The sequence below is a fragment of the Corvus kubaryi genome, unplaced genomic scaffold (assembly GCF_017639235.1).
Source record: "Corvus kubaryi isolate FWS band 111438036 unplaced genomic scaffold, C.kubaryi_AGA036_p1.0 71, whole genome shotgun sequence".
Classification (NCBI taxonomy): Eukaryota; Metazoa; Chordata; class Aves; order Passeriformes; family Corvidae; genus Corvus; species Corvus kubaryi.
This window is the reverse complement of record NW_024582059.1, coordinates 3,939,401-3,965,997: the sequence shown is the minus strand read 5'-3', so window position 1 is coordinate 3,965,997 and position 26,597 is coordinate 3,939,401. Positions and strand designations below refer to the sequence as shown.

Here is a 26,597-nt window from a genome sequence, read left to right as displayed (position 1 = left end):
GCCTTTTATCAGGAGAAAATTTATAAAATTCACCTTCTCAGGTGTTTTCCAGCACAGGTTCACAGCTTTAGTGGTGTCAGAAATCATTGTAGCAAGGGAAAGAAAGTGCTTTTATTCAGCAAATCACTAAAGCCACCGTCCGCCTGGGAACAGCATGAGCTAGTCTCTTAAATACAGTTCTAAATCCCTTGATCTGCTGGGATTTATGACCTCACCCAGAAAGAAAGAGGTGAAGCCAGGCAATGACCAGGGAGCAGAGGAAATGGCCTCAACTGCTCTGAATAAAAGCGCTGGGAAGAGAGTGGTCAAAGGAGGTGATGGCTAAAGGAACTTGCTTTCTAAGGTGAGGCGTGATGACTAAGATTTCTGTATTTATGCTGTGGAGAATGGATATATCTAAAAATATTTCCCTGGTTGGGCAGTTAATGAAGAAATCTGGTTGGCTTTGTTTAGTTTATTTTTGGCACCCTCATGACTCAATGACAGATGTATAACACCTCTGATTCAATCTCCTCTTCCATGTGTAGCCTCTTGTGTCCATCTCCCATCAATGTAAGAGCAGCCAGGACCAGACCTGTGTTTACGCTTGTCCCCAGAGCTGTGTGATTATTTCGACAACTTATATAATGGAATTCCAAAAGTTGTGAGTTAAGTAACTCAGCAGTGTTGGAAATACAGCTCTGAGGGATTTTTATATCAGATTATGATTTACCTTCCTGTTCCAGAATGTGGAAAGCATGCTGCTTTCCTGAGCTGCCTATCTTGAAAAGGTACTTTTGCTATCTCATGAGGACAAGCTTCCATTGTCTTACTCTGTGGCAGCTTCATTGCTCATTTATAAATAGGAACAGATGTTTCACTTTCATACCAATGAAGAACAGGTGTGGAGAATAAAATTATTTCCTCCTGATTTAGTATTGTTTTTCTTTCTTCACACTAGCTTCACTGTGAAGATAATCCACTCCACTGTTGGCCAGTCATTCAGACTGGAGTGGAAAAGCCAGCCTGTGCTCCCTCCTGTCCATGTTGCCCTGAGGACATCTGGATTTAACTCTCCTGTTCTCGTGCCCAGAAGTACAGAACAGATGAGTCTGCAGCTGTATGAAGGTGGCAGTGAGGGAACCCTAATCAGTGGGTCTGGTACGCATAGAGTGGCAAGGTACTGCCCTGTTTTAGACTTGGGCTGATAGATTTGAAGTATTTTGAGTATAGGTAGCCACAGCTGTTGGCTCTAAGTGCAGCACATTGCTTGGATGGAAACTGGGTGTTCATTTTCAGAGGGATCCCTGTACTATGCTATTGCAATTAGTTTTCCAGTTAAACAGGTTAATAGTTTACTCAGGATTCAGCAGTACATTCTGAAATGCTAGAAATGGTTCTATCATATTACATCTAGTTGGACTTTATTCTTTCATCAGGAGTGGCTTTAATGGTTGTCAAATTGCACAGAAAGAGCATTAGAGCAATTAGAGCATTTCACATATGGAAAAATGAGCTAGTATAAAAAATAGACTGATATGAATTTATTACCACAGAAAGATTTTGAAAAGTGACCTTCAGCTAAATAATCTCGAAGTTGTAGGAACAAGGCCCCAAGTTTCGAATGCTGTTTTGTTTGGGAGATTGCCCAGCACATGCCTGATAACTTTTGTGTTTTAGGTACATCCTTCAGGAGTTCTTTTTTCCAAAAAAAACCCCAACAGGCTAAAAGGACAGGCTCTTACTGCATCTATGTGACCTCTCCTGTAACTCATGTTCTCATATAAACAGCAGAATTTTAATGTTTCCCTGCCATCCCATTCTGAATTTAGGTGTTTAATCGTGCTAATACTTTAGGTGCACTCAGTCATTCTCGTTCCCATATGTACTTTTTATGAAGTGAACTATGGTACTTCTTTTTACCTAGCTGTTTTTAAAGCCAGACTCCAACATTTCATTACTACATAACTTGAACTGCACCATTGCTTGTGCCTGATATCTGCAAGTTATTTTGCTGTAATGAAGAAGGAACGTATTCTATTAAAATTCTCAAAAACCTGATGTACACAGGAATCATTTACTGTAGGAACCCAGAATGTAGAGAATATTTCTCTGCCTGTTTTGAAGGGTTTTTACCCCCCTGAACAACACTGTTTTGACCTTCATCCATGGAAAAAATTGCCAGCTATCAGACAAGAACTAGAAAATACAGTGGTGTGAATTAGGTGATAGACTACTATGTAAGATTGTCACAGGGTGAAAAATTTACAGGTTTTGGGCTTCTCTTTGTAGTAAATAGGTAAGAGCAAAAAACATCAAAATGGAGGATTGTTGTTGTTCTCCAAACCTTCTTCTTCTACTACTCCATATTCTGCAGTAAAAGTAATTTGGGATGATTGGACAAAAAACTTTGCAGTTCCTGGCTGTGTTACTGAATAATTGGTGGAAAAGTAAAAATAATGTACGTTTTTAGTAACCATTGGTTAAATTATCTTTAAAAGGCTGTGTAAATCTTGATAATTGGGCTTTCTCCTGCATTCTCTGCTCTTTGCTGTGTCTGGGTGATGCTAGTGACTCTGTTTCTCTGATAAGACTTAATAAACAACTATCTAGCAGCAGTGAAGGCTGAAAGTCTCCGTTTGTCTCTCGAACTAACTCCTGGCAAGGACTTTAAAAACTCCCATCAGGAGAGATTTGATTTACGCCACGGGCTGTGGCAATTAACAAGACAATATATAGGCACCCAAAGTTTAGCTGTTCAGAGCCTCAGTACTTATTCTGGTGCTATCTAAGAGAAGTTCTGCACTTCCTAGCATAGGACTGTGAGGTTCCAGTTCACACTTTGTTGACACTGTTCCTGTTGTGATCATTTTTACAAAGCAGTGAGAGCGAGCAACTTACTCAGTTGCTTTCTTATGTCATCTGAAGCAGTTTTCCTCAATTCTGTTATGCCATGGCTGCCTTTGTTCAATCTCTGAGTCCTGGCCAACAATATACCTGTACAGTACTTATTGTCAAGGTCTTAATTTTGTCATTTCTTGTGTGTTTTCCAGTAGGCAGTGTTAGTGCTTCTTGCATGAGCTTTCAGGAGGAGCACTTGCAGAAGCGAGTTGTTTAGTGGGGATGCTTAGAAGCCTTTGACCATGCCCAGGGCTAAAGTATTGTCTTTAGTGGCAGTTTCTGACTGGTGAGCAGTACAATGATTAAGCTCTCATTCGTTAGGGAGCAGTTAATAGGAAGAGCCTGCAGGCTTTTTATATCAGACAACACAGGAGGTAGTACAGCTTGCCCTGGCATGAAATGCTGGGTTCCAAGCTGGCAAAGCGTGCTGTTCCTCTGGATTAGCAAATCAGAAATATCATAAGTAGATTAATTTTCTACTGGGAGAAGAAGGATGTCAAATCAAGAACGACTCATGTTCATATTGACCAGATAATAGGACACTGAATGAGAATATAGTCTGAGCAATGAGCAGAAGGAAAGAGTGCCATGAACAAGGCAATTTACATTTCATAGAAGCAACATGTCTTGCGCTGCTTTAAAGAAATAATGAAATGACTTGACATGCCGTTTTTTTCTAAAGTCATGCTAATGGTGATTAGAACCATGCTTATTTTTCGTAATCTGCAAGTTTCAGTGCAAAAAGAATGAGTTTGCCATAAGTATATTGACAGTTATTAGAAAAACATTCACAATTCAGGAGACCTGAATACTGTAACCTCTTAACAAAAAATCAAATCCAGTGCTCCCATAAGATATTCTCCTGTTCTTACTATGCCTGGGTGCAAGACAGATATTACAAGACTTCCGTTTCCGTGACAAGAAGGTTACTGGATTAGTATTTAACCTCATCCCAATATCCTTCAATGGATAACTTTCTGTCAAAAAGAAGGGTATAAGAGCTCCCATTAACATTATAAACAGAGGAGTCAACATCCTTTGAGGCATTTGTAAAATTGGTGCAGCGATGTGACTTTTGAATTACTATGTCTTTCCGTAGTATGTATGTGGCAGCATCATGAGATGTCACTCCACTACTGGCATCTTACAGCTCAGAAGATGAAAACTTGTGCTGAGATTAGATACTTTTATGCAGGGTACTTAAAAACAAGCGAGCCAATGACAGCTCCAAATTCTTAAGTAGTGTCAACTGAAGACAAGGCAATAAAATGTTATATTGTACAATAAAACAGAGCATAGCCTTGGAGTTTGACTACATGTTAAGTATTCCTGGAAACATTTCTTCATCCTGGAAGCATCTTAGATTTAAGATTGAAATCTCTGTCCCTACTCCATCTCTAATGGAAGATTTGCAAAACTTTGCATGGCCACAGAACAGATATTTAGCTCATTGCAGGACTAGCAGTTTTTTCTCAAACCCTAGTTATTTCCTTTGCTACAGTTTTGGTCTTCAGTGTAGGCTGGCTTTGGTGTCAAGGAAGAAGCTGTCATTCCTCACAATGAAAGTCACAGACTTCTTGGTTATAGGACCAAAAACTTACCATCCCTTGAGGAAAGTCCTCACCCTTAAAAGGGAGATTCCTGACAGAGCACCAGGATACCACATGGGTGCCAACAGTGGTGAGGCAGGGCTAGCGTCTAGCTGGGAAGTCAGTCCAGAGTTTGAGAGTCCTTGGCCAAGCATAGACTATGACAGAGCTTGAAAAAGGGAATAAGGGAAAAACCCAACCTGACCCTAAAAAGGCCCCAGCAGGTAGGGATGGATGGGGATCTGAGGTGAGGCTGGTCAGGGCCTTAAAGGGCAGATAATGCACTCAGGAGCTGACATAGAGGTGAAAAAAGGGCTTTTGTGTCTTGCAAAGTATTGAAATGGCTAGTGTGTGTTATAGCATGGCATGGCAAATCAGGTGAGACTCAACATTTCTAACAGTGCTATGAGGTCTTGAACGAGGAGGACTTTCTTTGAGGAAGAATAAGAAGAGAAGCTTTGCCAAAATTATTATGATCAGCAGCAATGGCTTCAAAACAAGGAAGGTAAAAAATTGCAAATAAGAATGTGCTTAGCAAGAGATTCACTTAAGAAACTCAAAGTACCTTTAGCCAGGCAGCACCTGCCAAGATCTAAATTATAGATGAGATACACACCAAAGATAACAAAAAGCAAGGATAGTAAAAGACATGATACGCAAATTACTTAGTTAAACTGTTTGAAAAATATATGATAGTTATAGCATGGTTATTGTATATATGGAACAACATTGCAAAAGGATTCAGCTCCCTAATGACACTGTGACTTGGGAACCTAGCACTCCCACTTTAGTGATAATTTGTGGTGGGTTGGACACAGCTGCATAGGGACACTCAAGCCAGTTCTGAATAGTGTGGTGGTCAGAGTCACCTGCCTAATATGCTCTATTAGTTAACGTTGCTGTATTTGTTATTTTTATTATTATTATTACACACGGCGTATTAGTTAAAACAGTAATATGTTTCAAATTAACTACTTGATTATGGCATAACAATGCAGCCAGGAGAGATGTGTCAGAGTGAAAATAAGAATTCAGGATTCCCTCTTTGTAGCCTTGTGATCTTTGTAGATCTAGAAATCGCCATGAAGTGTGGTTTGGCTTTGATTCTGTAGGAAAGTACAAAGAGTTGGATACAGCAGCTGAGAAACTGACTTCCCAGCTTTGGTACCAACTCTGCTTTTCCTATCAGTGAAGCTGAAAAGTGTGTAAATTCACACCACAATTTCTGTTGGGCTGCAGAAGTGTCTGGATTGGCCGAGCGCTGCTCACAGGGTATGTCTCATCAGGGAGCCTGGGAAGTTGTGAGGATGTTGAAAGCATGTGGAAGACATAACTACTGCAGAGCTTCTGTGAGTACACCACGTAACTAGAGACGTCTGTTCTGTGGAGAAGAACACTTTTAAATCTCTAGAGTATGTTAAGACTTCAGGGCCACAGGAAAAAAGGCTCCACAGGTACAGTAAGACCTGTTGAATTCTATGTGTGGGGGACACCTTTTGGGGAACTATACTGCACACACTGTATTAACAACATGACCTGGAGAGGAGGGAATTGTTAGGCTCTTGCTACATGTGGGAAGAAAGGACTACATGGATCATTTCTTTTAAAGGAGCTCTCTGGGGGCTGTGATTTCTAACACCCAAATGCAGTAGCTGAGGGAAGAAGAGGAAAACAGATCCTGCATGATCCTAAGGGTCCTTATTTGACCTTTGCTGCCTGCCTAAGAGTTGAATTGTGTGCTTTGCTGACAATCTGAACAGCAGAAGATGAGTACTGAGTTTGTTTGTGTGGCTGAGAAGGGGCTGAGGAGACTCTTTGCTGGTGCAGGTCACTATCCAGAGGGGAGGATGATCTCTGAATAGAGGTGAATGCCACAGAGGTACAGGGGATTTTTCCTTCCTGCCAACAAACCTGACTTGCTGATTATTAGAATGGCTGTGGAGTAGCACTGAATGTGCTCCTTTGGAAAAGGTGAAACAGGGGCTTCCTCAAGAGATCAAAATAACCTATTGCCCTTGTCTGTACTTTATGTTCCTCTTGAACACTACCCTCCCTCTTACACTAGACCAGCTGAGGGAAATGTTAACCCTGAATCCAAATGGGTAGCGAGAAGACCTTCTGGAGGCAGAGCTTTGAATTTGTACAGTTGTTGCCATGCTAAGGCTTATTGTTAGATTCTTTAGACACTCTTACAGCACAATAAGTACAGAGATATTTGGAGATGCAGAAGAATATTTTCTGTATGGTAGGAGGAAAGATATATACTCATAGCATCAAGTCAATTTTTCTGTACTGTCTAAACCAAGATGTATTCTAGGCTGAAAGGATGCAGTGATGTTTAATTCAGTCAGAGTATATCCCACTTCTTATATATCCTTGTGTTAAAGATCATTATTATTGGTAACACAGGTTAGTCTTTCAAAATTTAAACACAGATATAAAAACTTTAACAGAAGTGCAGGAAGTTCGTCTCAGGTATAGCCTGTACTATTGTAACACTATGAAATAAAGAGGGAATGGTGAGATCAGATCAGAAATTAGAGATTTCATCTGTACTGTAATTTGCTGCTGACATCAGATGGCAGGGAGATAATCATTAACAGGATGAATGCAATAAAGATTATACCATTTATATGCTTCTTTATTACTCTTCCCCTAGTGTGACAACCTTTAACCAATTTCCGCTGGTGAAGACTAATTTAGATAAAAGAGGAAGATTGCAGGAAATATTCTGAGGCAAGGGTCTATTTCTTTTTCAATCCACTTTCTTCTTACCAATCACTGATTTTGCAGTCCAAGGGCTTGCACAAGTTTCATTCACATCACTCATTTTATAGCCACTTTCTTTGTGGTCATGGCCTGGTGTAGAGGCCAGCCTTCTTATCGTCCATCATGGGTTAATCTTAAAACCTGGAATCCTGATCATAGTGGTGTGAAAGGGTCAGAAAAGGAATTACAGGTATATTTTTGCATGTGTTTCCACAGACCTCAGAGAAAAATACTCTCCTTATCTTCAAAGGGGTTATTAGCACCTCCTAGGCTTCCATATCTTTAGTAGGTATTCCAGATGGACTCATACTGAGATCTCATTGAAATAGGCAGCACTGTGACCTTGCTAGGAAAGATCCAGGCCCTTTGAACACCAAAGGGGAGCCAAACTGATGGTGCATTTTCAAGAAGATACTTTTTTAATTGTCGAAATGCCAGGAATCCATTTTGCCAAGGGTCCTGTGTCATAAAGGACTGAGCAGAGTTCTTGTGTATCCCCAGATATTGCCAGTTGAAGACACCGGGTTTCCCAATAGTGCAGAGGCAGAAGTGGTTAATGCTGTGCCCAATACCAGTCTAGACCTGGTGGTCATGTAAGATACCAACTTCTAAGAGAGTGAGTCTGAAGGCCTACTGTTACAATAGCAAAAATGTTACAATTCTAATACTGGACTGAGTGGATTTCATCACCCTCCAAAGTGAAACTTTATATATGGAATTCCCTTGAAGATAGTAATTGCTGCTAATCTGCAGACATACAAATGAGGTGAGAATTTTTCCGAGAACTCTGAAAGGCCCAGTAAAAGAAAGATGCTTTTGTCACAGATAATGCCTCTTCCTTCAGGTTCTGACAGCGAGCATGTCCTCAACCAGCCCTCTGTGGCATACAGTGGTGGTGACATAGTGGCATATTCTGGCAGTCTATGTGGCAGTGCATACTTAGCTGTTGGATCTCTTGTGGGTGGACTACACAGCCATACCCCTGGAGGCAGATTAGCAAGAAAGATTTGTAATAATTATTGTGACCACAAGTATGAAGGATGGCACTGAGTATTCCTTACTGTTCATGCACAATAGAGCTGTCACAGATATTTTTTGGTCAGTACACTTTGAATATTATGTATCTTGCTATAAGCACAAATATTCATACATGAATATTTAAGAAACTGTTTTCCTTTGGTATTGTATGACATTTGCATAATTATCACTTAGATTTGTGGCAGATTCAAGCTGTCAAGCCTATTTACATTGCAGTGGAAAAGTATTTACTGATTCTTACAAATGTTACATTTGCATCTGTGACAGAAAATGCATACCTTTTCAGTTTGTTAATGAGAAGAATTATACATCTGTTTAAAACTTTGTCAAAGGCAGAACCAGCATTTTCCGTACCCCATTAATATATGGAAATGCTTTTTTCCCCTTGGAATTTCAGTTAACTCTGAGAACATGTTGTTGAGGAAATTGAGTGGTGCCAGAATTTATATGAAGTATTAGACCCCAGGCTTCTGAGCCGTTGACTTACAATAGTCACGGTCTTATTTGGCTGGCCAGGTAACAAGTACAGCCTTAATACAGGATTTAAAACTAGAGGAACAAAATAAATGGGACATTGTCCTGTTCCTTAAGGAGCTAAATATTTGGGGCCTCAAAAACAGTGTCTGACAGAGGAGGTGCTGAGTACCTGACCAGATTTAGTACCAGGACACTCAGCTCTCCATTGCAGTTGTTAAACCCCTGACTGATAAATGAGATGCAAACCTGTGCAGAGTAGCTCAGGTCCTGTTAGGCATATTAGCTGAGCCTCAACAGAGATCAAATGAAGCAGCATTGGTCCAAAGCTGGCTTTGAGGGACCATAATCTCAAACCTGGAGGAGCATGGTGGAGCTGTACACAAAGGGCTCTTCAGAAGTCAGAAGAAGTCCAGGTGGATGTGGTACATCTGGGTTGGAGCTGGCCATGCCAGCTGTCAGCTGGTTTGGTGCAGAGAGACTCAGTCTTTGGCCTGTGCTCTTGTGCTAACTGCACAGGAGAAGAAATCAGAGGACTTGGTTCCCTGTCAGTCCAAAGAAAGAAGCAGTGGGGCACTGGCTGCAAATGAGTCGTCTTGTCCTGCTGGATGCAGAATGAAAATAATGCACTCTGTAATTACAAAAAGAAACTGAACTACAAGAATTAGCCTGAAGAGGCTCTTGCAAGACTTTTAAAAAAATAATTTAATACATTTATTCCAATTAGACATCAAGTTTGTGTTTGTTCTGGAAAGTCCAGTGGTAGAAAATGATGGAGAGCCCAAATATACAATGTTAATACACTGTTAGTTTTCCTAGAATGCTGCTGTACTTGTTCTAATATAGACTTGCCAAAATTTGACATTTAAATACTGTACTACAGTCATAATAAACAAACAAAGTAAATCTGGAGATACACAATGCTTTGAGTCCCCAAGTTAATGCTGTATGCATATACATGTAGCACATTTTCTTTTTTTAATAATTTAGGTTCAGACCTTTTCAGCAGAATTTTAACTCGTTGTAAGTTAGCAAATTTCTATCAAAATTTGTCATGGAGAATCCTATACAAATGTATAGAATATGTATATTTATAACTGCTCTAGAATGCTTAAAACAAAATACTTGATTACAAAGATTGCAAAAATATAAAGATCTGAAAATAGTAAGTAATGATTTTGAGCTTAGGTTCTATGATTATTATCTCTCTGTCAATGAGTGAAATGTTTATAATTTACTACTAAAATAGAGCAATTAAGTTTTACTTCAAGGAGTATGTTGCATTAATTCCACAGCATTTTTCTTATTTCCACTTAATTTAGTGAATACCGTTATTTAATCTTCCCAGCTTCTCATCTACTCATAATACTTCATAGAAACAATTCAATGAACTGACCTTGCACCTAAAAACCAAAACCAAGAAGGTTCTGTTGACTTTTCAAGATCCAAAAATTCTCTTTCCCACTTCTCTGAGTGGGTCAGAGTCCAGCAGCATATGAGCCAAAGCACAAATCCCAGGCTGTCTTCTTTTGCTGAAGTGCTCTATCACCCTACTGATTGAAAGTAATTAGTATATTTACAGTCTCTCACTTCTTACAACTTCGACTTTTTATATCAGCCCAAGTTGTGGCTAGGATATTATAGTGATGATCTCATGCAGGCTCAATATGGATGTGCCAGAATATGATATTTAGGGTATAATTCAGGTGCCATTGACAAGTTACTAATTTTAAATGTCAGCAGGAATGTATCTCTGTTGCGAGATGAAGGCCACCCCTTACATATGTGTTGAACTCATTTTTCTCCACTCCCTGCCTCCTCCAAACTCAACAGAAAGTCTCTGAATCCCCTTCCCTTCAAATACAAATTGGGATGTAGACCCAGAGGCCAACATTCCTGTATTTCGTTTTTCAAACCTTGCAGAGCACAGGAGCCCTGGGGGGAGGGCGGGCTGTGCTGCTGCTCAAATGCAGCCAGCAGCTTTAAAGTGCCACCTGAGGTGGAATTCTGCTGGACCTCAGCCTGGGGAACGTGCCAAGTGGAACACACTGAACTAGTGTCACCATGGCTGTGCTGCCTTCCAGCCCTTCTGCCTGTTTCTGAGGCTCCAGGAACCGTATTGTGCAGGGAATGGCAGGTCTACTGCCCTCCTTTCCCTCCTGACTGTTGGTTCTCCCTTGATTCCTCTGTACATGATGTCTGGAGAATTCTAAAGCCTGAACTGATCTTTTTTTCTCCAGGTGAGGAGTCAAGCCCTTTGCCTGAGTAGCCTCACAGACATCCTTTTTTTACAGAAAAGTAGCTCGTGGCAGACAGAAATCTAAATGATGAAATCTACACTTCTCCCTCAGCAAAGGGGAAGAACAGGATGCAACAGAGCCGCCCCAGAGGGAATGCTGCTGCCAGTGCAGTGTAGACCTGTTACAAGGCAGCATGGACTGGCACCAAGAGCCAGAGAAACCCTGAGGAGTGATTAAGATGGTTTAAAAGTACATGTGCCTTTCCCCAAGGCCAGGACTCACCGTGGTACAGTCCCAAGCTGACCACATGCTGTGTCGTTGGTTGTTTCTGTCATCCAAGAGCATTTACTCAACATGCTGATGTTTCTGTACAGCTACATCTGTGTTGGGAAAACCAGGACATCCTGCTGTGCTGCCAGTCACCTGGACATGCAACCCAGTTACTCTCAGATACATGCTAAGAACTTCTTCCGTGGTGACAAAGCTAACTTTGTTCAAACTTGCTCTCTCTCGAGGATGTCAAGTAAATTCTTCCAGAGTGCCTCTACCAAATCTCACACTGAAGCTTGTATTACACAGCTATGGATTTGTGTGCTTCTATCCTTGCCTTATGTAGCTGTCGTGGACTGTTTGACCTGCAAGTGGCACTATGTGGCTTAAAATGCTTCCTTCTTCTATGGCTCTTTTTCATGCAGCTCAATGACTTTCAGAGGGAAGGGTAATTGGAGGGCTGACTGAATTCCCCTGACTAGGAGCTTACTTAAACAGTCTTCTTGTCAGAATGGTGTCACACTGCTTCCTATTATTCCTAATACTGCTCAAGCATAGGAAAAGATTTTGAACTGCTTTCTTTTCTCAAGCTTTTAAAACTGCTTTTTATAGTAGTCAAAGGATTTCTTTCCCTGCATGTTTTGAAAGCTTTTATTTCCTGTGTGAATTTTAGAATAGTGTTGCGTGGTTCATTTCTACATAATGCTAGTGTGTCTTCATAAATATATTTAGAGAAATAAGTACATTCAGTCAACAAAAGAAACTTAACTTGTACACATTATTTCCTTTGCAAAGCTGGTATATAAATTCTCAGCAGGGATAAATTCTGCTAAATGTTTCCTGGGTTTTATGCCAACAAAGTGGTTCAAGCTTACTTATCAAGAACAGAAAAATAGTCTCCTCTGCTTTCTTTTAAGAGACTTCAGCCTGATTTATTTTTTGGTTGTCACCAAAAATAAATGTCACATCTTGGGTGACACCTTGCAAACCTCTACTGTGCAGATGGAGTAAGAAAGCAGAGTTTATACATACTGGGTTTTATTCTGCAGTTTCACCCATGAGTCAGCCCTCCTGAGGATGGAATGATAATCATAAAAGATGCTCTTCTCTCTGCTTCCTATCCTCCCTCTGCTTTTTGTGTAAAGGTGCTATGCTTCTGCCTTGTCAGCTGCAAGTCTGGTGCTTTTTCACAGGCTTTAAAAAGAAATCTTAAAAGAAACTATTCTACTCTATTTGGCTATAAAGGACACTGGAAGTTTCATATATAGCATATCATGCATAAAAATAATTGCTGGAACTGCAATGTACAAGTACTTATTGTTCCAAAGTAAAGTCAAGAAATGTCACAAGTAAAAAATACTACTCTGAAAAAAAAAGTCCTTGCTTTAAGAAGTAAAGAAAAACAGCTATATCAGGGGAAATGCAGAACACAGAGAGGGTTTTATTTGTAAGTCAGCCTTTTAATGGTACTCATCAGTATCCCTTTAGTACCTCATAAATATGAATTAATTTATGCTCATAACTCTTCCATGAAGCATGGAAATATTCTTTTCTTCAGTTTAGAGAAGGGAAAATGGGCCAAGGAATGATAATAGCCCAACATCATAAGGATCACCTGTAGTAGAGCAGAATACAAATGGAAATGTAGGTTTCCAGAGTCCTGGGCCACGCTTTTAACCACGGAACAATCTTTCTCTCAAAGATAATTGTTGGTATCTATCACAGGGAAAAAACATCAGCCCCACTTTCAGGAAAATAAAAATATGGTGACATAGATGAAGTGTTTCATCTGGAAGTCTCTTGAGATTCAGAAGCATTTAGGTGCTAGTAAACTCTCCAAAGACTGACTTTAGATTCAGCTATGTTCATAAGGTTGCAAGATTTTAAAAAATTAATTAAAATAGTCTATAAACAATAGGAATTACAGATGAAGAGGGGAAATCATGAGCTTAGATATTTTTTTGCTTTTCAAACATTAATGAATATCCTATTTTTAACACCATGGATTTCCCTCTCCTGTCAGTTTCATAATCCTTAATTTCAGAGATGATGTAAAATACACTCTTCAGTCAATACACAGATGGTTTCATTCCCCTGCTAGGTCTGCCTTAACCCCGGTGTTCTGAATCCAGCAAAAGCAGCCCTGAAGTCTGGAGATTTTCAGAATTATAACTATTTCTGGTTCAATTTTCTCCAGGAATACCAGGAGTTCTCAAGTAAGAGAAGGCCTACATTGTGCTAGATAGAAAGCAGCTGATGTGAGACAAGGTCATGGATCATCCTTTTCCTCAGTGCTCTCTGTCTGCAAGTAGGCAGTTGTGACATTATGAAAGGTACAGCAAAGTGTCAGGGGTCCAGCAGAACATTCCAGAACCCCACCTCACTTAACAGATCATGACTGTATTGCATTGCAAATACTGCTAATGTGTTTTGTTTGTCTTTAATAACAAGCAACCACTTAGCAACAGGAAGCAAAGAGTTTGGAAGGAGTTAGGTGTGCATCCATCCTCATGACACTATATTAAGTAACATATATCTCAGTATGCCTAAGGTGGGAATGACTTTAAAGTAAGAATATGTATTTGCTGGCCTGGGCCCTGAGCTCTTCTTCCACTTTTAACTTTTCCTGCCCTTTCCCACCACAATAATGTTTTCAGTTCTTGGTCTTTTGAAGTTACCTACTGACTTTTGGTTTGAGATGCTACATAGGACTTTTGGACTGGTTACTTTCATCTCGGTAGTTTAATCTTGGACATAAAGTTTTAGCTTTAAGACTTCTTCTGGACCTGGAATATAAGCACCTATCAATAAGAAGTCTCCAGGTTGATATTAGTGGGGAAATTAAGTAGAAGGCAAGGTGGGAGAGAACACATCTCTCTATGTAAAAGCAGCCAGTGATGTATTTCATTGAAGCACTGGGGGAGAATGTTATACCAGAAGAGTTGCACTGTCACTGTAACAAAATGCTTCCTACTAGGCATTGCAGGAGATGTGGTGGCTGTCCCACACTGAGTGCTTCAGGAATTTGCCTGATTGACCAGTCACAGGGGTCACAAGTAATCTCTGCAGCTACATCCAACTGCACTGCTCTGCTGATCTCTCTGCTCTGCCATTTCAACTGAAACAAGTTTCAATAGCAAAATGTTCCTTGCTCTAAACTCTTCTCCCAGGCATGTGTATGGTGTCACGTTGCATAACACACTGTCCAACAGTGCAAGCATAAATACATTTGCCTTGTGTTACCAGGAGTGATGGCAGCCTACAGGCATTTCTCATGTGTGTCTGTGTGTGGCGAGAGAGACTCACAGATCGGGAAGTCTGTTCGAAAAAAGCTGTTTGTTCTTTCACAATGGCGCAATACAAAGCCACTCAATGGCTGCCTCTTTTGCTTGTTTCTGCACCTACCTCTGCAAAATGCTGTTACCTGACAGTCTAGGAGGTAGAAAGGAGACTTTTAAAGTATTTTATTCCTCTGAAACCTGACAAGTCAGACTCCTACTTGAAGTTGTGCTCAGCACTCAAGCGGAAACTCTTTTGGAAGCAAGAGGCTCTTTTGGAGGTAAGAGGTCATGTGGCTGATTTCTTGCAGCACCAACTGCTCAAATCTTAAAATAATTAAGAAGCAGTAGATTTAATCCTACTGTGGTTTGTTTTTTTTTTTTCTCTGACCATCTGTGAACAGAAGTGTTTCTTTCCTCAGTGCTGAAATGGGAAGATTTACCAGCAGTAGAGACTACAAGGGAAATGGCAAGGATTTGGGGCCTGCTGAGATGCTCATCACTTCAGGAGAAGGAGAGGTAGCTGAAGAAACATGAACAGTACCTGTTCACTCTCTCTCCCTCTTTCAAAAAAAAAGAAAAAAAGCACCCTGTTTTGCCTCTTCTCTGAAGGGGAATAAGGAAAGACACACGATGTTCTGCATCTGTGGGGAAGCTGGGAAGATAAGAAAAGACATCTTGTCTCAGCGAAGAATGATCACAGGCACATTGAACTGTCAGGTCTAACATTTCAGGGTGTGAGCAGCCTGGAAGAATAAACCCTCAAGGAATCCTAAGGACATTTAAAAATGCAGGCACAAGGTGGAAATAAAGAATAAAAGCTAGGTGAATAATAAGAGGAAATTATATCGAATAATAGGGGTAAATTATATCAAATAATATGGAGCTTAGCAATAAACTAAATGATGGAAAGAGGTAATTACTGAAAGACATGCAAATAAGCAAGAAAGAAGAGATTCATGATAAGCCTTGAAAGAAGATTAGAAACAGAAAGTCAGTGTCTCCCACAAATATTTTTGGAAGCTTTTTTTCTTAATTCAGTTCCATATGCTAAGACCTGATCCCATCTTTAGAGTTGATGGGTTATGCCTTTTTATCAAGCATGTTTTCTCAGCTGTGCTAACAAGATTTTGAGCAGGAATGCAGTGCTGTGTTTAAGATGGAAAATAGAAAATCCTGCTTTAAAAGACTTTTAAGCTTCCTGAAACTCCTGCTTTTTGAAAAGCCATTTGTTCCCAGATACAATCTATTGAAGAATAAACTATGGACAACTGCTTGCTGTTCATGGCTGTTTTTATACTCAGGAGTGGTGTATGGGCCTATTTGCTGAGAAGAGTTCACTGTTGCTCAGGCTCTTTTTGGACAAAAATAGGATTTCTTACAGTTTGTGCATTAGCACTTCTATGCCAAAAGCATAAATAAAAGCCAGGTAGTAATAAACTCTATATGTTTTAAAGGAGTAATCTTAGACTCTCCATTAAAGCAGCTCTGAGAACCCATTATGGCAAAGCAGATTTCTCCAAATTGGTACCTCTCTCATCACAGGTAATATTCTTTAATAAGGTCTTCAGCAAGTTATTCACAGTGCATTTGCAGTAGAGAATTTGCCATTCACATCCACTGCTGTTCAGAGAACTTTCAGGGCACGAGGTGTACAGGGATGATAAGCAACATTAGCTGTCACCAGAAAACTGACTATAAGAAACCCATGACTTCAGCTTTATCGTGGATATAGATGTGGGTATTTTTGCAAGTGATAGGATGGATATTGCATCACTGCTGTGAGCTCTGTTCCCAGTTAGCAGGTGTTGAAGCTGACAGTGTGTGCCTTGCTCACTCCCATGCTCAGGGAGCAGGAGCTCTGCCAGCTGCAGTATCCTGCCAGCTCCCCAGATCACAGCCTGCAGGGACTGGAGGGATGGCACAACACAGGAACTCATTTACAAATGCCTGAATTTCAGCTGCTGGGCTGAGGAATCAAGAACTTCTCTCCTCAAGATATTTCAGGGTCTTTTCTGAACTGGGGACTCAGACAACCTTTACAAATACAAGGGAAGCATTTTAAATGCAGCATACTAAAGTGAGCTGCAACTAGGGCTGACATCAGATTTCCAGGAAGTCAAGTTGGTACCTTCTAACTTAGAATATTTTATGATTCTAAAATATACGTTTACTGTGTGCACTAATGCTGCTAATTTTGCATGTGCTGATGTATTTTTCTCTGATTTTTCCCTTCTTATTATGAGCTCACAGCCATTTCTCCTCCACATTGCAAGTGGCAGCTTCAACGAACACAGAGGATTCTGTCTGTGCTACTCAGCAAGCAAAGGCATCTGTCATAGAATCATGAAGTATTATAGAATATCCTGAGATAGAAGAGTCATCGAGTCAGCTCCTGGCCCTGCACAGGACAACCCCAAAAATCACACTGTGTATGACAGCATTTCTAAAAGCTTCTTGAACTCTGTCAGACCCAGTGCTGTGACTACTTCCCTGGGGAATCTGTTCCAGTGCCCAGTCCCCCTCTGGGTGAATCCCTTTTTCCTAATATCCAACTTAAACCTCCCCTGACACAGCTTCAGGCCATTCCCTTGGGTCCTGTCACTGGTCACCAGGCAAAAGAGATCAGTGCCTGTCCCTTCAGTACCTTCCAGAATATTCTCCATAATTTTACCAGTCACTGAAATGAGACTGACAGGCCTGTAGTTTCGAGGGCCATCCATCTTGGCCTTCTTGAAAATTGGGAAAATGTCTGCCAGGTTCCAGTCTGCTAGGACCTGTCCAGATTCCTAAGACTCTTCAAAAATCATTGAGAGAGGTCTTGTGATGACATCAGCCTGCTCTTTGCATACCCTTGGATGAATCTGATCAGGCCTCATAGACTTACAGAGATCCAACCGGAGTGGCAAATCCCACACAAGTTTGGGATTAACTAGGAGTTTATAATTCTCACATTGTATTTCTTTCTGTATCATTGCTAAATTGAGTGGGATGTATTTCAGAAGAGGATAGCTCTCGCAGTTGCAGCCTGCAATCTGACTCCATGAAAAGCTTTGGTATCAAACCTGATCTCAGTGAACTATGAGCAACCTGAGTACCTGTTACCCAGTAACTTTGGCTCTCAAAGTGCAGGGTGGGATTATTGGCTGGATGTAAGCATATGAGTTTTCAAAGAAGCAGATGGAATTGTGATGTAAAGAAAAAAAAACAGTTTGGAAAGTCAGCTATTTTGCAGTGTTTAGGGTTAAATCCTCCCATCCTTGCTTCTGCTGATTAACATTAATTAGCTACCCTAATATGCCTCCAGGAGTATTTAGGTAATAGGAGAAAATAAAGATGTCACAATTCCTTCTCTACATTGTCTTGCACCAGGAGTGCTCGTTCAAATGTGATAGCAAGTTATAAAATCTAGTGTCCTTGCTGACGCTGGGAACCTCGAGACAAATGTGGCTCCAGACTGACCTATGGTCAGGGCATGGCACACTGTGCGGACTTCCCATCAGGGGTGAGATTCACTGGCATGGAAGTCTTCAAGTTTTGAGAGGACTTTCTTAGAAGTAAAATAACCTGCTTCCTTTCAAGATAAAGACAAGGACATGTTGTGGCATCATCACTGGTGCCAAGTGATAGTAACCATCAAGCTTTTCCATTGTGATTAACTAGTCGAGTTTAGGTTTAAGGCATATGTAGAGCACAGCACAATCCAGAAGGCCAAGCAATATGTGTAGCACAGTGTGGCTCAGCACAGCATGTGCCTGTGCCTGCTCTGGATAACCAGCACATGGATCACAAGCTTCTCAATGTAAAATAGTCTAGTTAGAATAACTACCTCTGTTCTATAGTCTTAAGTGGATGTGAGATGTCCCAGGAGGAAAACACCTAGCGTTCTGGACAAAATTTGTAAATGGTTTAGTTTTCATGGCTGACTTTTCCTTGGGGAAATTTCTGAGTAATAACAGCTTTTCCAGTGCTTTCTGTGTGGAAGTGCTTGTATCATGGTAATTAAAAGGGCTGTAATTGCATGGGGAGGAGCATTTCCACATCATTTACACTAGTTGTGTGTTGGTGAGAAATCACAAAGAGGCACAGGACTCAGGCAGCTGTGTTGGTAATTCCCAAAGGAAACTACATGAGATCCATCTTCTCTGCATTGCTTAACCCTAGCAGAGCAGAAACTGCTTTCAGGGATGAGAGGGCTGTTTTCCCTGTTTGCTTCAGTGATCTTAATCAGTATGGACACTGCCAAGGAACAACACTCAGTTGGTGCCAAATCTGGGCTGTGAGAAACAGGCCCGCTTGGAAAGCTCCACAGCCTGCCACTTCCAGGCTTGCAGATGCCTGGGATGAACGGTCTGGTCTGGCAATACCTCCTTTCTCCCTCTTTTGGTAGTGTGTGCTGAGCTCTTCACAGCCTGAAGGGGCCCTTGCAGCAGCTGCTGCCAGGAGGGCAATGCTTTTCCTATGCTGCTGGAGTTCCCTGAGCCGCAGAGGATCTCCCTTTGTAGCCAAAGCCACAGGCGACCAAACTAGACCTCCTGAATTTAAAAATTAAAATTTAAAAACTAGTATTGTCTAAGAGAGGCTCCTTCTTCAAGTTCTGACGATTTCAGCCAAGAGCATGAAACAAAAAATGCTATGGATGTCTTTTTTGTCTCTTTCCCTCTGCTGTGCAAGCCCACATCATAAGGATAAAGTCTGGGCTGTGCTGAAGCAGGTGGTAAAATTCTTATTGATTTCAAGAGAGCCTGGGTTTTACTTCAGAAATAAACTGCAGAGATATACAATAAATTAATGCAGCATCCCAGATGCAAACTCATACATTTTACTGTTTAAATTGTGCTACTCTGAGTGTATAGTGGTGCTATGGGAGTGTAAATTATTCCAGTGTTTCCTACATGTTATTGAAAATCAGATGCCAGACTTAACCTGCCTAAACTCCCAAACTAGCAACACATACTTTCAACTATAAATTGTGTGCAAAAATGTGCAAGCTGACTGAAAGTAGCTTCAGTCAAATACATGCCCAGGGGCTCAGTAATGGATACTATGTTATGCATGCCAGTTCATTGCTGTCTGTGCTTTCCTCATGCATACATCCTCGACTTACATTTTTACCTAATGGTAGGCCCATTCCTTTCTTCCTAAAATACTGAGAAGGGAACTAAAATGAAAAATGAAAATCATTGTCTAATTTTATACAAGCAGAAAGTTCTTTGGCATAGATTTGCAGTGAAACAGGCATTATTGACAGCTTTGTCAAGCTTCCCATATGGACAGCTTATGCTGACTTCCAGGCAGTTACAAATAATTGAAGTTAAAGATCTCTGTAGCTTGTCTGACAAGGCTGAAACAAGAAACATGTTTGACTTTGGGAAGTTTATCATTTGTGGTGCTGCTGGTTTGCTTCTCCAAGGAACTAGCAGGTTGTCTTGCATCACCAAACAGCAGAGACTAATTTGTGACTGCCAGAAATGGTCACAAAGTGACTTTCATAAAAGATCACACAATGCAGCCTTAAGAAAGCTAAGTAATGTCAGGAAAAATGGAGCAAACCCTTATGTTCAGTATGTGTTGAGCAAGAATCCGTTTCACCTGTCTTTGCTGTCCTACAATCTCATTTTCAAAATGCAATAAAAACAGTTGTAAGGAAAGAAAGTCTTGCCAGCCTGACAGCTAGACATCTTTTTTTATGGAGAAGATGGCTGTGGCAGTAAAAATCTATTTATTAAAGTCTCTGAATATGTGTAATTATAGGGTACTGTTTGATGAATAAAGATGAAGTTGGCATGAAATAAATGGTATTTTAGACACTTGCAGTAGTTGTTAGATACCTTGAAAGCATCCTAGCTCACATTGGTAATGTATTAACAAAATGGGCTTTCCTTGATGACAAAAATTGACAAAATTACTGATGATCAAATCCAACAAGCAGAACCACCACAGTGATTATTCCTAAATTTTTGTGTGTATGACAAGATTTGCATTGTATATTTTATATGTTTGCACTCCTAAGAAAGTCAGTAGGGGCAGGACCAAGAATCTACCGATAACTGATGTGCATTGTAATTATGTTGGGTCTGGTTTGTGTCTAGTGATAAGATTCATGTGTTTATATAATTTAGACACCTGAAAAGAAAAATGGGAGTTTGGAACCTCAAGAACCGAGGGAGTTTCTCTTTCTGCTGATTCATGGAAAATAATAGGGCTGAAGGTTAAGAGGTTATCTAGTCCATCCTCCTAAATCAGGGTAAGCCCAGTGCCTTTTGTGCAGCCTCTGAGGAACTGGGAGCAGAGGAAGAGCATTTACATATTCTGAGGCTACTCTCATGCCCATTCTTCAGTGCTCTTTTTTAGATTGCTGCAGTAGTCTTTCCTACACCAGTGCTCCTGACCTTTACTTCTTCCTCCATAAGGTTTATTAAGGGAGAAAGAAAACTCCAGAAGCACCTACTGTTCTTGAAAAAAAAGAACTCACAGTTGACCTTTTCAGTGAAAATGAATGCAGAATCTTAGGTTTTTGCACCTTCAGTCAATAGGTTTGCCCACATGTCAGAATGGTGCATTTATGGAATGTGACAACTTGTTCCCCTTGTTAGAGACCTTTAGGATCACCTGTTTTTCTACAAGAAATAGGAACTTTTTATCTCCATTGACATATAAGCACTCAGTGAAGCTCAGGCACATACCTCACGAGAAAATTTTAATGGGAGTCTATACTAGAAAAGTCCACCTCCCACTTATACCAGTATGGTGCATTTGCTGACTGTTGGGAATGTTCTGTCTGAAAGAAAATCTCTGAAGTATCTATGGTTGCTGCTTAACTTTAGGAAGATGTAGTGCAGTATGTAGGTCAGGTATGGAAAAATATGCTGGGATATTCTCCTGCATTTTTGTCTGGCTAGAGACACGTTACCTTTTGTTTGTTCTGATAGAAACACTGAAAATCATAAAACTGAGAAAAATATTTTCTCATTTGCCAGGCTTCTGTTTCCCTTCTCAAACTATTACAATTTTGTTGACTCAATTGAGCTGATGTAATTAAGAAGTTGAAATTACCTTTGAGTTATGATAATGCTCAGTTCTTTGCTTCATCTTACAAAAGATGTTGGAGTTTAATGCATGTCTTGCAGATGTGTGGTACCTTCAGTAGCAATTGCTTCAACTAGCTCTATGTAGGATTTCTTTTGAACAGGAAATTCTAGGAGATTCTATAAAATCTAAGACTAGGTATAGTAAATACTAGTAATATTTCTTTTTATGCCTACAGTCAAGATCTCCCCTTCTCCTTGCAAATCTTGTCCTGGAGCATTTCTTCCAGTAAATTTTGATCATGACTTACTGAAAACAGTGCAAATTTTTTTTATTGACACAGAAAAGATGTGGTACAATTGTCTTTAAACTACTCTTGTTTTGTGTCTCCTCATTGTTGTGCTTAGCATTCTCAGCATTACCTCCTGAGCTTACATAGAGTTCTCTCTTGGCAATTATAGTGTTGGCTTCCCCTAGGATTCCCAGGGCTGAATTTATCCCATAATCTCAGAGTGCTCTCAGTGCATGTGATTTCTTTCTGTAGTCACTTTGATTGTCCTAAAAATCTCATTCAAATATCTAAAAACCTACTTGTCAGACCCTTAAAAGAAAAGCAGTGATTGTAGATCTTCAGAGTTCAACCACTGGCTGCTGCCAGAGTTCAACACCCAAACATCCTGATTAGCTGTACCAGATTGATGTTTGTATATGGAACTAGTGAACATTTACAGCACCAGCACATAAAATGTCACACTGCATCTTTTCCTCTTCCTCACAAGTACAAATAGTTTAGAATATCTTAAAAGTCATTAAAGATGCAGAGAACTAACCAAGCTAGTTTTAATTTAAAAAATAATGGTCATTTTTAAAAAGCTCCCTTTGCAAATCTATTAGATCAAATCCTCCAGTCTCACACTTCTGCATCCCAACATTTCATCTTAGTGTCATCACTTTCCACATAAATAGCAACGACGAAGTGTATAATCCTTAATGGTTATGAGGAATTTCTCCCTTTCTGAGTCTGAATTTTACTTGCGAGGAGCTGGAATTAAATTCTCATCCACCAAGTGTTCTGTCTTTCAAAATAACTAAGTTTTCATTTACCCACAGATTAATTCCATGAGTGTACCATCCTCAGTCCAGATAAGGCTTTAATGTCAAAGAATTAAATCATTAATCTCTCTTACAAAGTCATTGTGCATTTCTAGAACTCTTTGGGGTTTTCTTAATTTCTATCAATTTATGTCTGCATTTTACATTTAATGTGTCCTCTTTTTTCTCTTCCCTAAAACTTTGTACATCTTTGTCTACTGATTGTAATTTCTTTCTTGTCTTTTCTTCACTTTTTGCTTCTTTGAGGAAATCAATTCTCAAATTTTTAATTAATTATCCTAGTGCTGTCTTTATCTTGGGCATGACCTTTGAGATTTTACAGTTTTGGCTGATTTAATTGGCCAAGTGACACCTTCCTCCTGTTTACTGAATTCCTCTCCTGACTGTAGAACCCCATTTGTTACATCTGGGTGACAGAGTTCTCTCAGCTGCAATAGTTGAAATCATTTCAGAAGAGGTTTTTCTTTCTTATCACTCTCTTCTTTCTTTCAAAATAAATTGTATTAATTAGTTTTTAAATCATAAGTTTGAGGATCTCTGTGTAGTCTCATTCTTATCTCTCAGTCCTTTACACTGAGGCTGTCCTCAATTAGGTTGTGATGGCTATTTATATCACTCTGGAATGTTCATCTCCAATTATAAATCTGTACAAAAGGCCAAGTCTGAATTTACACGGAGCATACTTCACCAGTTCTCATAATACAACTGACAGAAGTGTGATCAAAGAAACTAAGAGAGAGGTGTGAAAACAATTTAAGGTTCTGTTGAAGTCATTTAAGTTACTGAGGCTCCATTAAAGTGATGAAATCAGGATTTGATGCCAGAATGGGGATTTTACATTAGATTTGGTACCCTGTCAGGCTGTGAATTTCTTTTCTATTATACAGAATAGAAATAAAAACAGATCTCTTAACATCATTGCAACTAGTTTACAAAAAGATTTTTGTTCATCTATACAGATACAAATTTTAATGTTTGTCTTGGGAATGTTTTTTTTCTAGTTACCTAAGCTGGAAAAAAACCCCACCTGTCTCTTTTCTCCCTGGTGAGTATCCATTAACTTCAAGTGAATTTCATATGGTCAGTGTTTGTCATAAAACATTTCTTTTTAATTGTAAATCTTGTTTATGTATAGAGTACAAGGGAATGGCATGCTATATTTAATATAATAAGCCTCTGGGTAGAAAGTAGATGCAATCAATAGATTGAACACAAGTGAAATCAAGGTAAAGATACATCAATGGAGGGCACTAACTTGATCCTTAGGTCTAATGCTTTTTTTTGCATGAAGGATTCATATGGAGTAGTCATTATTCAGATTCTATAAATAACACATTTACATGTTTATAACTCCCAAAAATGTCTCTACAAACAATATTTTCTCTCCTCCATAAGCAACCTGAAGGTTGTCCATAGGTGTGTGAGAGACTGAAAAGTTAATGGTTAATGGCTCAAGCTATTGGCCTTTTGCAAAAGCCGTGGTTGCTTTGCTGACGATGAGCGCGGAAACAGCCCAGATGCAGAGGGCTGAGCACCAGAGGAGGACCACAACAAACCTTTGTTTAGTAGGAAACTGGGGTTTGAGACAGGTAAGGGGAGAGGGCTGATAAGAAGCAGATCCTGTGAGGTATCTCACAGTGCTTTTTATCGTGCCAATGTCCTCCCCCACACAACTGACTCAGTGTAAACTTCCTCCCATCCCCGGGTAGGTATTGGGACATTCATATTATTCATCCCTTCTGATGGGGCATAACTGGCTCAACTGCACTGATGTGAGAGGCAGCGTCATGTCTTAGAAGGGATCATAAACCATCAAAGACCCCCAAAGTGCCCCCAGACTCATCTCTGGGGCCTTCCACCAAAGGACTGGGCATGATCCACAGTGTTGTAACAGATCCACACTGTTGTAACAGACAGTGTAAAACTCTCCACTCAGGGGGAGGTACCTGGGCATTCCACCTAAACCTAAATGTATATTAACCCATTGGACTTCATGTTTTGTGGGCTTTCCCCACCTCTGACAGAACAAGACTGCGACCATCACTTTTACCAACAGGTAAATTGCAACAATCTAGTCTTGTGGCTGAATCCATGGGTGGGGATATTTTTCTACTCTTAGCATTTCTTTTTCTTTCTTTCTTTCTCTCTGTCTTATTCTAACTTCTTCTCCAAATATATTGTAAGCCAGACTAAAAAATTCCAGTCAATGCCTCAGTAAGTGCCTTGTGTCTGGGTAAGTTCAAGTTGGATAAGTTTACATTTGCTAAGTTAAAGTTTATGAAGTACCTTACTTTGTCTGGATGTTGTTTTAAAATTTGCCAAGTACCTTATTCTACCTTAGTGTTCTAAAGTTTGCAAGTAAAAGTTTGTCACTGAAGCTCCTGAGAATATTGTTGTTTCTCCCACACACCACCCAGAGTGAATCAAACAACATTCCCCTAAGGCCACTGAGCAGACCAGGGCACAACAAGGTGTTCAAACCCTGTCATTCACCTATATGATCCACCCACAGATGCTTTTTTTCCTGCTGTTTTAATGGGATGGAATATATTCTTCAGTCAGATTATTTTATTTCAGGATATCTACAGCAATCTAGAAATATCTACTGCACTGAATTTTAGCCAGAAGACTGCTTATTTCTGGACCCTGATGTCACTTGGGCACTCTGTAGAGCTGATGTGCTCAGATTTGTCAAGACCGGCAGTGAAATATCTATGGAAAAACAGTGCCTCCATCATTAAGACCTACCTGCTAACTTGGGGCTTTAATTTGGGTGTAGACATCTAAATGAAACTTCAGTCTTTACTCAATTTTATCCATTCTTTTCCCTCTTTGAGACCTGTGTGCTTCCCTGATTAGTCTCAGGGTGAGGAAATTAATCTAACTGAAGTTGTAGTAACTGGATAGCCCCAACCAGTGGTTGATTTCAGTGCCTAATGTCATTGGGATTACACCAGTGATTAATTTAATGCAAGTTTAACAAACACAGTCCAACTATAAAAATGTCTTTTATAAAGCTGAAAATCCCTTCACTCACTTCATTAAACAACCCCCATACTGGAGAGTAGTTCAGTGACACTTTTTTTCTCCATTTGTAAACATTTGCTGCTTGCTTTAAAATTCCCAGTTATAATGTATCCAGTTGTAGATCTTATCTACAGTCTAGGGTGAACTGTACAATAACACACTTCAAACCATGCAGTGTCTTCCCTCTAAGCACTACTCTCTGGACTGGTTCTATTGTGGAAGCTTCTGCAAGGGCTAGGACTATTTTCTGTAATACTTTTCATTAGGTCACAGAATCTCTCTCCTGCTTTCCTGCTGAACAGAACCATATCTGGGCAAGCATTGGCACTGAAGATAACTGCTTCCTGCTAATGAGGCACCATAAACTTGTGTAGAATTCTTCAAACAGCAGAACTGTCTGGGAATTCAGGTTTGTTCATAGTAGTCCCAAAAATATTTTACTTTCTAGAGGGTTATAGTTATGAAGTATATTTTCTTTATAGTTATCTTGAGATGATGGACTTCATGTGAACAATGTTGTTCTATGAATTGCAGAAAAAAACTAGCAGCTGCACAAATAACCCTCTTATTTCTTATATTCCAAGTCAATGTTTCTCAAACAGTATGTTGTGGTCACTCGGGATCAAAGAGGAGAAGTCAGAAATCCTCACAATTGAGTCTAATATCCATTGTGGTGTGACTGATGTCCTGTCAGCAGGTAAAAGTAGCTCTTATCCTGGCTTGTGTAAACTGCAAAATGAGATGCATCTGCAAAAGGTTTAAGAAATACTGCTTTAGAAAATTACAGTTTCCTGAACACAGGTGAAGTGTTCACAGTCTAAACTTGAAGTCTCAGATAGGATTAATGGAGATGAAGAATCTGATTTTAATTGTGAATTTATTGAAGGAGA

At 40.0% G+C, this 26,597-nt stretch overlaps 1 long non-coding RNA gene across 1 annotated transcript; it reads left to right on the top strand.

The window, feature by feature from the left end:
• Nucleotides 1-238: 238 nt before the first annotated feature.
• LOC121674944 lies at nucleotides 239-23,854 on the top strand. Its single transcript, XR_006019900.1, has 3 exons — nucleotides 239-343; nucleotides 941-1,159; nucleotides 23,682-23,854. It is a non-coding gene; the product is annotated as an uncharacterized LOC121674944 (long non-coding RNA).
• Nucleotides 23,855-26,597: the final 2,743 nt, after the last annotated feature.